This window comes from Thunnus maccoyii, chromosome 7 (assembly GCF_910596095.1).
Source record: "Thunnus maccoyii chromosome 7, fThuMac1.1, whole genome shotgun sequence".
Taxonomy (NCBI): domain Eukaryota; kingdom Metazoa; phylum Chordata; class Actinopteri; order Scombriformes; family Scombridae; genus Thunnus; species Thunnus maccoyii.
This window is the reverse complement of record NC_056539.1, coordinates 811,508-824,586: the sequence shown is the minus strand read 5'-3', so window position 1 is coordinate 824,586 and position 13,079 is coordinate 811,508. Positions and strand designations below refer to the sequence as shown.

Genomic DNA, 13,079 nt, shown 5'->3' with positions numbered 1-13,079 from the left:
GAGCTGAATTTTATTGTATGAAAGGTGCTATACAAATAAAGTTATTATTGTTAATAATAACAAAAATAATAATAATAATAACAACAACAACAACAACAATAATAATAATAACAATAATAATAATAATAATAATAATAATAATAATAATAATAATAGTGTAAACTGATTTTACAACAGCACGTGCTTCCAGGTCTTGGAGAGTACAACTGCATATGCAAAAAAGTTATACACTACAATTTTGAAAATGAAAAAAATTAGCCACTACTAATTTTGACGAAGAAAAATAATGAACAGATAAAAATTCTGATATTTTTCAATGTGGCATCAATTGAGAAAGAACTCACTGTAAGTCTGACAATGTTATAGGAGTGCAATGCTCAAACAGTGCTCTTTTTACCAAACCCTAAGAGTTGGAAGATCAGGAAACAATCATATGAGTCATGTTTGGAAATGGTCATTCTGGAAGGAACATACATTTAGTATTAGTAGTAGTAATTTATTACAACTTGTAGTGTTGGATATACAGCTAGATAAATTATATCACCATCCTAATACCCTGCCACAAGCCAAGTGGGTCCTTGGCTTGTACTTAATTAATGGACCATAAATGTTAATATAGTTCAATCCTCCTGGCTGTGACCGTAAGTAAGGGTCTGTCACAGTTGTCCTCTTGTAATTCAAAGATCCATGGAGACTTTCATAGTCCATCCAGCAAACCTCTTGTTTACACTGCCTGTTAGGGACCAAACAGCAAGGCACAGGAAGAAAGAAGAAAAAGAAAAAAGTTATTTCAATAGACTACAGTAAACAGTTAAATTACTTTGATGTACTGGCCTATTACAAAATATATCCAAGATTTGGTAATGTAAATCATACATATATGTAATAAACAACACCCTTTTAAACAATGTTGGAATTTTAAAAAAAAAACTTTATTTTTCAAAAAGCCATAACAAATTCATAACTGTTTTCGATTCATAAACACAATAACACTTGAATCAACAACAGCAACAGCATGTGCATGGAGCACTGATGGTCATATCCCAGTGTCAGGATGTAGGGGTACGGCCTCAACACCTCAGCCTGCTGGAGGTATTCCACCATATTTGTTCCAACCAAAGAAAGAAAGAAAGCAAGAAAGAGAGAAATAAAAGATTATGTTGAAAAGCAGAGAGTAAGCAGGATAATGGAATACCAAGTTGGGGTGTAACAATATCAATACTGAATAAAAAAGAAAGCGAAATCTAGTTAGAGAACTGTCCTCCTTCATTAAAATCAGTGGTATGGCAACATTTTGCTTTCCCCATTTCATATAAGGCTAAAAATGTGCATGTTGTTGACAAAAACGTGTGCCATCTGTGCCACTCAGCACTATAAACAGTTAACTAGCCAACATATTTGGAGCACCAGTTTTCCACAAAGTATTAAAGAGCTGTCACATGTTTAACCAAACCTGCAGCCCCTGTTCTGAATCTGATTATCTACACTGTTTTGTGACTGTCAATTCATGCACAGCTTTTAGATTATGGCTTGGAGGAGTAAGGTGTAAATGCACACAGTGCAATGTGAACAGATCTGCCTCACCACATCTGGAGGTGATCTGGCTCACACTGACTCAAAGTCAGTCACACTCAGCCAGGTGTATATGCAATTTGAACAGCTAAGTCATATTTTCATCAGGAGAGGCAAGTGAATGAAGCAAAAAGAATTATTATTGTCACAGACTAGTTCAGTGCACATGACAATGAGGGGAGACAAGTCAAGTTAAAGTGCCAATTATTTGTTTTATGGAAAATAAAGCAACTTAACTATCTACAAAAGGCATGAGGTGTGGAGAGTAACTGCATCAGTAGTGAATGGAATGTGTGGATGAGTGAGGTGTGTGTATGCTACTGTTGAACACAGGAGGAAAAAAATGCCAAACCAAACCCAAAACCAGGAGATGTGGAGCCTAGGAGAGAGAGAGAGAGAGAGAGAGAGAGAGAGAGAGAGAGAGAGAGAGAGAGAGAGAGAGAGAGAGAGAGAAAGAGACACAATGAGATCAGACTGGTATTTATAGCCTTGGTGGAGCCCTACCCAAGTGTCACTACATTACATTAACGACCCACCTTGACTTCTACCTCCTGCAGGAAGTGGCCAATCAAACCACTGCAGGCAGAAAGGGAGGCGGTCGTAACAATTATACAGATAATATTGATGATTAAGTCTTGTCAAAAGTCTTTGGTGCTTAGACTCTGCAGGGATAAATCAAGGGACATCAGTCCTGAGCAGCAGCAAGATAAATCCAACCATAGAGTCCAGACACTGGTGTTGGTGGTGGCTGATGACTTCTGCTGAGACTGATAGGGCTGATGAGGTTGATAAAGTGATGCACTGCTGAATCTGCGAATGGGTGGTGATGGGGAGGTGGTGGAGTGTGCAAAACAGCACCATAAAAGCACTAAGGCAGAGAGGGAGAAAACATTTAAAAAGGCAGCCACAATATGATAGGCTGACAATGAAAGTGTGCTACTGTGCTATTGGTTAGATGTGACCAGCTGATAGGAACAGCTAACGTCTCACTTGACACCCCAGGCAATGACAACAAGTTATGAGTGACCATGCATGAGGAATAGGAATGACAGAGGTTTGAGAAGTAAAACTACAGACCTGAGCATGCAAAAGATAGTCTTCCTCACTGAACTTTCGCTAAAGCTCCATTTCAATCAGGAGAGACAAGTGAATGAGGCAAAAAGAATTGTTTATTATACAGATGATATTGATGATCATATAAAAAGTCTTTGGTGCTTAGACTCTACAGGGACATTTTGAATCGAGGGATATCAGTCCTGAGCAGCAGCAAGATAAATCCCCCTAAATATGGGGTGCAAGCTCCAGAGAAAACACAGCCTAATATTCTCCAACAAAGAATGTTTACTTACCAAGGAGGGATGAAATCATAAAAAGCTGCATAATCTGCTAAGGGATGAACCGTAATGATGAGCATGACACAGTTTTTTTTTGTTTTTTTTTTCAAGCTGATTAGAATCAACAGTGTACCATAAATGAATAGAAAGAAACAAAACCAACCGGCAATGACAAGGACAGCACTGACCTGGACAGCCACACATTTCTGGGCTTAGCTCGCAATGGCTAGAGATAGGCAGTGACCTGCTTGCAATATGTAGGCTTTAGTGAGCAATGTTTACCTCATATTGTCTTATGTTACACCTTGAACATAGACTTACCATTATACTGTCATGCTTTGTGCAATTCACTATTTTCCAGTGCAATATTTTAGAACAATGCTACACACTATGTGAGTATTACCACTGCAGGTCAAATCTGAGTATGACATAGGTGCGTATACAGTAAATAATTCTCACTCTTTTCTTCTAGTTTGAACTGCTGAGATGAGTGAATTTCCCCTGTGGGCATTAATAAAGGTTGGTTCATTCATAATAAGACACTGAAGACCTGAAATTCGGCACTGATTGACCTGGCCAAAAGAGGTCAGCAGTGACCTGAAAATTAGTTAGAAAGAGTCGCTCAATATAGATAACACTGCCTAATATTTTCCCCAAGCTTACTTACCAAGCAGGAATAAAACAGGTCTCAATTAATCATTTGGCATAGTCTACTAAGAGATGAAACATAAAAAAATAGTGTGACAGGACAGCTAACAATTTGAGCTTAGCCAGCAATGGCTAATGGACAGTAACAACCTTGACAGCTAACAATTTGAGCTTAGCCAGTGTAAACAAAAGTTAAAACAAAAAGGCACTTTATGATCCTTGGTTGGAAATACACTCTCTGAGCTTCCTCATTACCTGCCCCGACCACATCTGTTACACCAGCAATGGCAAATGGTTAGCAATGACCTGAACACTCACTTACCAAGTTTGAATAAAACAGGTCTCAATTAATATATATTAATATTATAATATTAATATTAATATTAATATATATACATGACTTGAATTTACTTACCAAGCAGGAAAGAAACAGGTCACAAATTAATCATACAAAAACGATATAATCTAAGAGACTGAACGAAATAATGAGCATGACTACTCTTTTTTTGAGTTTACATTATATGCATGAAAAGTAAAAAGTGTACCATAAATGAAAAAACAGAGACAAAACACAGCTAATGTTCAGCGTTTAAGTTAGACATAGAGACCACAAGGGAAGCTGAGCACTTACAGTCATTGCCATTCCCTCCACAGAATGTTCTAAAACACTCTATGACCCTTAGAATATAGTAAATATATATGACAGGTGGCTCTGCCGCCCCATCCATCAGCCGGGAACTTAGCTAGCACAACCTGCTTGCAATGTCTGGGCCTTAGCCAGCAATGCTAGTGATCAGGAATGATATATATTATAGTAATTATTAGGCTGGGCAGTAGTCCACATTGATGAATTGAATTTTGCAATGATTGGACACACCAAAAGAGCTCAGCAGTGACCAGAAATTAATAATTAGAGAGTGCAGCTAAATAATAGGTGAGACAAAACATGAAACCACCGACCAATCTCTACCATTCCTGTCTTGACCAGGTTTAGGAAAAGCAGATTTTATCCAAAACATCGTCCTCAGCCACCTTCCAGAACAATAGGTAGCAATCTAATAGCAATAGCAATCTATTAAACCTACTCATAATTCTGAGCATCCCATAGCAAATATTAACACAAAATGCCTACAACTTGGGCTCATTAATATTAGATCACTCACTAACAAAGATCTACTGATTAACAACATAATTAAAGAACATAATATTGACATTATGGGATTATGTGAAACCTGGCTAAAGCCATTAATTGAAGCTTCCCCCTCATATTTTACCAATTTTCATGTTGCTTGGTCATCTAAGAAAGGCAGGGGCGTCGGCCTAATCTTTAACTCCAGTCTAAACCTGCTACCAGACCTAAATAATAAACCCTCTTCCTATGAGATACTCACTATGCATCCCTTCACCCCGTTCGCATGGCTCCTAACTATTTTGGTACTCTCCCTTTCTACTTAATCATCCTTTATCACCCTCTTGGGCCCTATTCATCTTTTTTAGAAGAATTCTCCAGTTTCCTTTCTGACCATGTAACTCATACAGATAATATCCTAATCATTGGTGATTTTAATATTCATTTAAACTGTAGAGTTGATCCACTTAGCAACGCTTTTATGTCATCCATTGACACCTTTGGCTTTACTCAGCTGGTTCATGAACAAACTCATTCAAACAGCAATACTCTTGATCTGGTACTCATGCGTGGTATTATCATTTCAGACCTAGATGTACTGCCATATCCATTGGCACTATCAGACCATTTTCTTAAGTTTCAAGTTGTTCTGCCTTGTCGGCATTCAACTCCAGTTGATACCTACAGCATGTGCCGAATTGATTCTTCCACAATCACACACACTGACCTTCTACCCAAAACTCTTGCCTTTCTACCAGAACGACTTGAATCTGTTGATGAGTTCACGGATAAAGTTAACTCCATTCTTCGTGACTCGCTTAACTCTGTTGCACCGTTACTCACTAAGACCCACCATCTTAAAAAAACGTCCCCCTAGTCCAATGATGAAACTCGTGCACGTGTGTGCACGAGTGTGTAGAAAGCTTGAACGCAAATGGCGTTCATCCAAACTTGAGGTTTTTCGTCTAGCTTGGAGTGATAGCTTAATGAAATACAAATGTATGCTCTCTGTCTACTTCTCAGATCTCATCTCACACTAACAAAGATAACCCGAAGTTTCTTTTTGACACAGTCACAAAACTCTCAAACCCTTCCCTTTAGTGAGTTTCACTGCAACTAAATTTCTTAATTTCTTCAATCACGAACTTGACTGTATTAGAGATTAGATTAGCAACTCTCTACCCACCGGGGGTGTTATTCCCCCTTCAAATTGTATATTGGGTGCATTGGAGGACCACCCCTGTGCTGTCACAATTTGAGGCTCTCCTTGGACACCTTCTCTAGGTTGGTGCTTTCCTCCAAATCCACAACCTGCCTATCTGACCCTATTTCCGCTAAATTGGTTAAGGAACTTCTCCCAATAATTGGCCCTTCGCTACTCAACATTATTAACACCTCTCTCTCCTCTGGTATTGTGCCCTACTCCTTTAAATCTGCCGTTATTAAACCACAACTCAAAAAATCTACCCTTGATCCTGATATTATCAGTAACTTCATACTGATCTCCAATCTCCCCTTCCTCTCTAAAGAATTGTTTCCACTCAACTAACTGACTACCTCTCATCCAACAGTCTACTCGAACCATTTCAGTCTGGCTTTAGATCGTTCCATAGCACTGAGACTGCTCTCACAAAAGTGGTAAATGACCTACTCCTTGTCTCAGATTTGGACTGCTCTTCTGTTCTTATCTTACTTGATTTAAGTGCAGCATTTGATACCGTCAATTGTAATATTCTTTTAAATCGCCTAGCTAGCTACATTGGTATCTGTGGTATCAAATTTCACTGTTACGCAGATGACACCCAGATTTATATACCAAATTGCAAACCTTGAATTATGCCTAGTCGCTGTTACAAACTGGATGTCACAAAACTTGTTGCGACTAAATGCCACTAAAACTGAAATGCAAGTTGTTGGCCCAAAATTCCAACTTCCTCTTCTTACAGACCCCACTTTAAACTTTGGGGACTGCATAATTAAACAGAGCTCCACAGTTAAAAACCTTGGTGTTATTTTTGACTCGGCTCTCTCATTGGATGTACACATTAGGGAAATCCCCAAGATTGCATTTTTCCATCTTCGCAATATCTCAAAAATCTGCTCTCTGCTTAGTATGGTGGATGCTGAAATTCTAGTACATGCCTTTGTTTCTTCACGACTGGATTACTGTAATGTCCTATTTTCTGGTATACTTAGCTGCAGTATTAAAAAATTACAACTTGTGCAAAATGCTGCCGCCAGAATACTAACTAGAACTAGAAAATTTGACCATATTACTCCAGTCCTAATCACCCTTCACTGGCTCCCAATCCAAGCCAGATCTGACTTAAAGGTGCTTCTCTTAGCTTATAAATCACTACATGGGCTTGCACCATCATATCTTTCTGACTTCATCACCCCTTATACTCCCCCTCGTGCACTCTGATCATATGATGCTGGATATCTTGCTGGATAACTGTTCCTAGAATCAAGAAAAAATCAGTAGTCAGTCGAACATTCTCTTACCGAGCTCCCTATCTCTGGAACCAGCTACCTCTTATAATCAGGGAAGCTACTTCTGCTGAAATCTTTGAATCTAGACTCAAAACATACTTACTCTTGCAATCATATGACCTGCTTTAACACCACTGACGTGGGTTTGATATAGTCTTTTCCCTTACCCCAGTGAGGCTGTAGAACAGCTACACTGTCTAAATAATATCTCCATTCCTGCTATCAGTTCTAGGTATATGATAATATGCGCGTGTCACACGATGAGCTACCTCAGATGGTTCACTGTGTTTTGGACCACTTTTAAATTTTCCATAATTTATCTTTTTTTGTGTCATAACTCCTCGATTCTTTTAATATTGTTTGATTGTTTTAACATTGTTATACTACTGTAAAGTGTATTGAGACACCCTGGTGTGATTTTGCACTTTAAATAAATAAACTTTAACTTTACTTGAACTTTTATTGGCTCCCATGATTGTAAATGCAACATTTCGGTCAGATAGACCTCATCAGTTATTAACCACTTTTCCACTCGTTGGCTTGGTAGCAGGAACAGTCTGGCATTACTTTTAATTTTTTTTTATGTGACATATTCATAATGGTTTCTTCATCATCCAACTAAATAGCAAAAATACTCACTCTATACTTAAGTCTTATATAGTAATTCTTACTTGTATTTTAAGCCTTAGCCTTCTTATAATATGTGGAAATTATTTCCAGTGTTCCTACATCTGATTCTATTGTATGATTACAGGCTCATTTACATTTCACTTTGTGGAATATGACTTTTTGCTGTCTCTTAAACAGAGGTTTTCTGCAGGTACTTTGTAACACCGTTTCAACTCACACTGTATGAAGTACTTCATTCATGGCTCTAATGATGTTGCTCATAATTAATAACCCCGCCTCTTTCACATGAACGCGCTTGTAGCTGGATAGGAAAACCCAGAGCTGACTGAGCTGGTTGATAAACAGCTTCATAGTACTGGTTATCCGGACAGCCAATGTTAGGCTCAGTGAAGCCAGATAACAAAAAGATTTCCTGGGTATGTTGAACTTCGTAGTACAGGCCTCTGGTGGTGTAATTCAACATTGAGGCCCTCTAGCCTCGTTAATCAGCCTTGGTAACACTTACAACTAATATGAGATTAAAACATGAACCTCAATACCCTTACCTGTCAGTGCAAGTTTTGATACTCTGGCACCACAATGACATTTATGTCATATTGTCACCTCAGGTCAAAGTGCAGGTTTAGTAGTCTGCAAGGTGCAGAAAAAAACACTATTTTGAAAATAATTCCTCAGTGATTGTTGAGTATGTGTCAATAAATTAAGGAGCTATCAGCCCATGTGTGTTTTTAATTTTTCTGATCTTGTGTTCTTGACACACACCTGCTGTTGTGATTGTATCTTGAACTGGTTTGCATCAATCGAATCACAAGAATCTTAGCTTTCCAAAGATGTGTTCCCTGAGTACTCACTTAAATACAGGAGTTATGTACATAGCATAGTTGTGTACTTAACAGTGTGACGGCCCATGGATGGATTATCTGAACATTAAGGGGTTTTAAGAGGCGCTGGAATATTTACACAATATTATGATATGTGTATTTTTAACATGACATCAATATTTCATTTTTTAATTATCAAGGTTATTGTCAATACCGTTATATTGCAACACCTCAGTATGGAACAGGAAAGCCTGCTCGTGAAATTTTTTTAAAAGAAAGCTTGTGCCTTTAACTAGCTTTCTCTCGCACTAATGCACTACTGCACTTCTTTTGAGATGTTGTATTTTACTTTATTTTATAGATTTTACATATTCTATGTTTTAACTTGTTCTATTATATTTTATTCTTTTATTATTATTCAGTATGAATTCTATTTTATGTGTCAGTGGGTTTTATCTTCCACCTTATATTGTGCATTCTATGTATTTTTAGTTTCTTATTTTTATTATCGAGTGGGCTTTATTCTATTTTCACTTTATTCTCTTATTTTTATTAATATTATCAAGTGGGTTTCATTTTCCATCTTATTTTTCATGGGTACTGAAGGTAGTGGTTGGTAGGTTTGAGAAAAGACTGTGGTGGTTTATGTTTTTTAACCCTGACACCACCACTAAGGGTGGTTTCTTTCTGGGGCAGCTTTGGGTTGCACCTGACACAGATAAGACCCACAGTGAGGTTAAACCCGTGGGAAGATGTTCTGGGGTAAGCTGGAAGAGGCTTATTTTGGTTAATCAAGACCATTGGTGAGTTTGTGTCTGTTGGGAAAAGTTGCTTTGAGACCTAGGTGATGATTTACAGACTATGTAAACATGGAGAAATACTTTTAGAATAGTTTTCACTGAAGTACGCATTCTATGTATTGTATTTTCATTTTTTTAAATCTTCCTATGCTATCGAGTGGATTTTATTTTCCATCTTATGTTACATTAATATTTTGTTTTTTTTTTACATGCTTTTATGTTCTTTTTATGTCCTTTTCATGTGAAGCACTTGGTGCATGTAATTTCTTTTGTTGTAAAGCATTTCTTGTATGAAAGGTACTATACAAATAAAGTTATTAATATTATTATCATTATCATTATTATTATTATTACTAAATGAGTACAGATTGCTGACTTCCTGTTACATTTCTTCAATGTTATGACCTCCTGATCTTTCAGAATTAACACAAATATTTTGCTACACAAATCTATGGCTTCGAATGTGCAAAGCTTCAGTACACATTTTTATTTGGCCAAAATATGTCACCACCTCAAAACTGACTGTTTGCATTTTACGTACTTACTCTGGAAACTCTATATATGATGTGTTTCTGAGTTTTTGAACTGACATTCCAGTGTAGATGGCCTTCAAAAAAGTTCAAATGTGGAGGTAATGTTGAACGAAAAACTGTCAAAATGAACAGTTTCTAGAGTATCCACCTCCATTTACAGCTCTTAATTATTTCTTGCAGAGGATCTTGTGCTTGTACCACCCAAATGGTGTCTAATACTGTGCTTTGCCTATTGGAGTGTAACAGTGTGTCTATGATAAACAGTGTATGTGCAGTTAACCTTAAAAAGCTGCTTTCATTTTAACATCTTATTCTGGCAGTACTGTGGCATTCTACATCATGTTGTCAAGCAGAGATCCAAACTACACACAGAGAGCACATTCCACATGAGGAGTGTTTCAGGGAGATTATTGTATGTCATCTATGAAACATCCCAGGTTGAACAAAGCACAGCAGGCATGCCAGACACAGAATTTCTAGCTAAAATAAATTTTCTTGATGCAGAGATCACCCAGAGAGGGAAAACACTGCTGTCTGACATGTATTAAATCTAAAAATATAAGGACAGAGACATCCTTGCTCTCCCTAGGACACTAGAGGTCATGTATACATCATATTTATGATAGTTATGTGTTACTACATAGAACCTCAGCCTTTTTTGAAAAGCACAGTGTCATCATGAGATCAAGAACATGTTTTTATCTGTACCCGTACTAATCTGTTTTCTGTGAACTCTATGAAAATTGACAGGACCAAAAACTCCACTGAGTTAGCACTGCTAACCTGGAACTGCTGCCACTGATACTGTGACTGCTGCTGTTACTGGTCTTTCATTTTACAAGTACTGTAAATGCTTTCACTATTATGTTTTCTGTATGCTTTAAACAAAGTAGTTTGTACAATATGTAGTCTAAAGGGGCTCTAGCTGTGTCCACAATAGGAGGCGGGATGAAAAGTCTGCCATGATAGCCTCCTCCTGGCGGCATCCCTCCATGATCTCTTTCCAACAACTCTTAGTCTTCTGTATGTCTTTGTAGTTTTGATATGATTATTTGTACAAATGGGGATAACAGTGCACACCTTCAGACAGCCTCTCCACATAGGCATGCATTGTGTTGCACATGAAAAGTGACAGAAGACATGTGAAGTTTAGCAAAACAATTACAGTACAAAGTCAACTCACTGTAAGTTTTCTGAAGTTTTCAACTGCATTGTAGCCTTTGGCATATGTACTTTGCTTAGTTGTCATGTAGATGGTTCAGCTGTCATTATGTGACTTCAGTAGAGAACTTCAGTTGCATGACATCAGGTAGTATAATACAGGGGAAGATGGTAACTCCTGTTCCTGTTCAAAGATGGTCTCTGCTGTCAGACATGAATGTCCTCCTCATGTCTTTCTCTGGCCATCCACTGACTCCTGGTTGATGTTCTGGTGGTTTGGTGTTCACAGACAGCTAATGTTGTCTGTTTCTGGTGTTCATTCAGTCTCCTGATTCCTCGTCTTAAGTTTGGGTGAAATTCTCATCATCAACATCTTGTACCTATTGGCCTGGAGTGCCGAAAAGTTTTCAGATTATGTTATTCTGACAAGCACTTTGTTCAAAACTCACTGAGGTCTTTACTGTACTTGGATATATTTTTCCCTCCTTATGTCCTTATATCTTGCCTATCTTTTACTATATTTTATCATCAGCGTCTTATAATACAGCTTAATTGTTTTATTCTTTTGAATCAGTTTCTTCTGTTTTCATGACTACTATTCATATGACCACTGTTGCCTCAGCTTAGTTACCTCTTAGTACTACTTCTGACTCTGTTTGCAAGTTTTTTACCCCTGAATAAAACGTTCACATATTACATATGTACATATTTATTGCATATATTTAATATAAAAAGTATTAACTCCTGCCATACTCCTCATGTACTCCCAGTGCTGCTTGACTTCACGAACCACACTTGTTCTTCTTTGAGTCTGGTCAGCAGCACTGTCAACTTTTTTTTTCTGCACCACATCACCATGACCTGCAATTCATCACATCAAAGTGTTACCAATAATCTTACATTTATAGCGAGGTGTGTGCATCAGCAAATTTATATTCAGTGTCTTTCCATATGTGTACTTCCCATTGCCAGGAGTAGTCGTCATCAGCAATGAGCTGGTTAGGAGGAGGGAGTCTGTCAGCTTCCCTCACAATAGCATTGTATTCAGTGATGGCATCTTCCAAGGCTTTCTTTTCTGCAGCAATCCTTTTACTGAGTTGATGTCTCCGCTTATTGCCATCTAGACCATGAAACAAAAAACTAAACTTAAGATGACCAACTCACAGGCTAATGAAACACCAGTAAAAGCAAGTATACTACATAACAGATTTTTTTTTCAATTCAATGGCAAAGAACTATTTTGCCAAAGCATCAAAGTAAAAATTGACCAACGATCTGGACAATACACAAAATCAGTACAGTAATATTAGCAGTAACAATATTAAATAAAATACAGTATATCAACATTAAAACCTTCCAAATGTACATGTATATGTATTTGTGTGGTGTGGTTGTGTGTGCGTGTGTGTGTGCGTGTGTGCACGCATGTGCACTGATGAAGGGCTGATGTCTAAGAGAGGATGAAGGGGTACAGTACAGCCTTTTCTTGGCACAAAACCAACCCCTCACTTGCATTTCAACATATTATCCATGGTGTGTGACTGAGTATGTGTATTTGTGTGTGTGTTCAAAAAGATGCAGAACAACTAGTCCACGCATTTGTTACTTCTAGGCTGGATTACTGCAATTCCTTATTATCAGGCTGCTCTAACAAATCTCTAAAGACTCTTCAGCTGGTCCAGAATGCAGCTGCACGTGTACTGACTAAAACTAGAAAAAGAGATCACATTTCTCCCATTTTAGCTTCGCTACATTGGCTTCCTGTAAAATCTAGAATAGAATTTAAAATCCTTCTCCTAACTTACAAAGCCCTTAATGGTCAGGCACCATCATATCTTGAAGAGCTCATAGTACCGTATTATCCCACTAGAACACTGCACTCCCAGAATGCAGGCTTACTGGTGGTTCCTACAGTCTTTAAAAGTAGAATGGGAGGCAGAGCCTTCAGCTATCAGGCT

The 13,079-nt window shown here is 37.8% G+C and overlaps 1 long non-coding RNA gene across 1 annotated transcript; it reads right to left on the bottom strand.

Moving 5' to 3' along the window:
- Nucleotides 1-953: 953 nt before the first annotated feature.
- On the bottom strand, nt 954-3,825 carry LOC121900910. The gene is made up of 3 exons (XR_006097135.1): nt 2,650-3,825; nt 2,109-2,440; nt 954-1,951 (listed from the first exon to the last, which is right to left on the bottom strand). It is a non-coding gene; the product is annotated as an uncharacterized LOC121900910 (long non-coding RNA).
- Between the last annotated feature and the right edge of the window lie 9,254 nt (nt 3,826-13,079).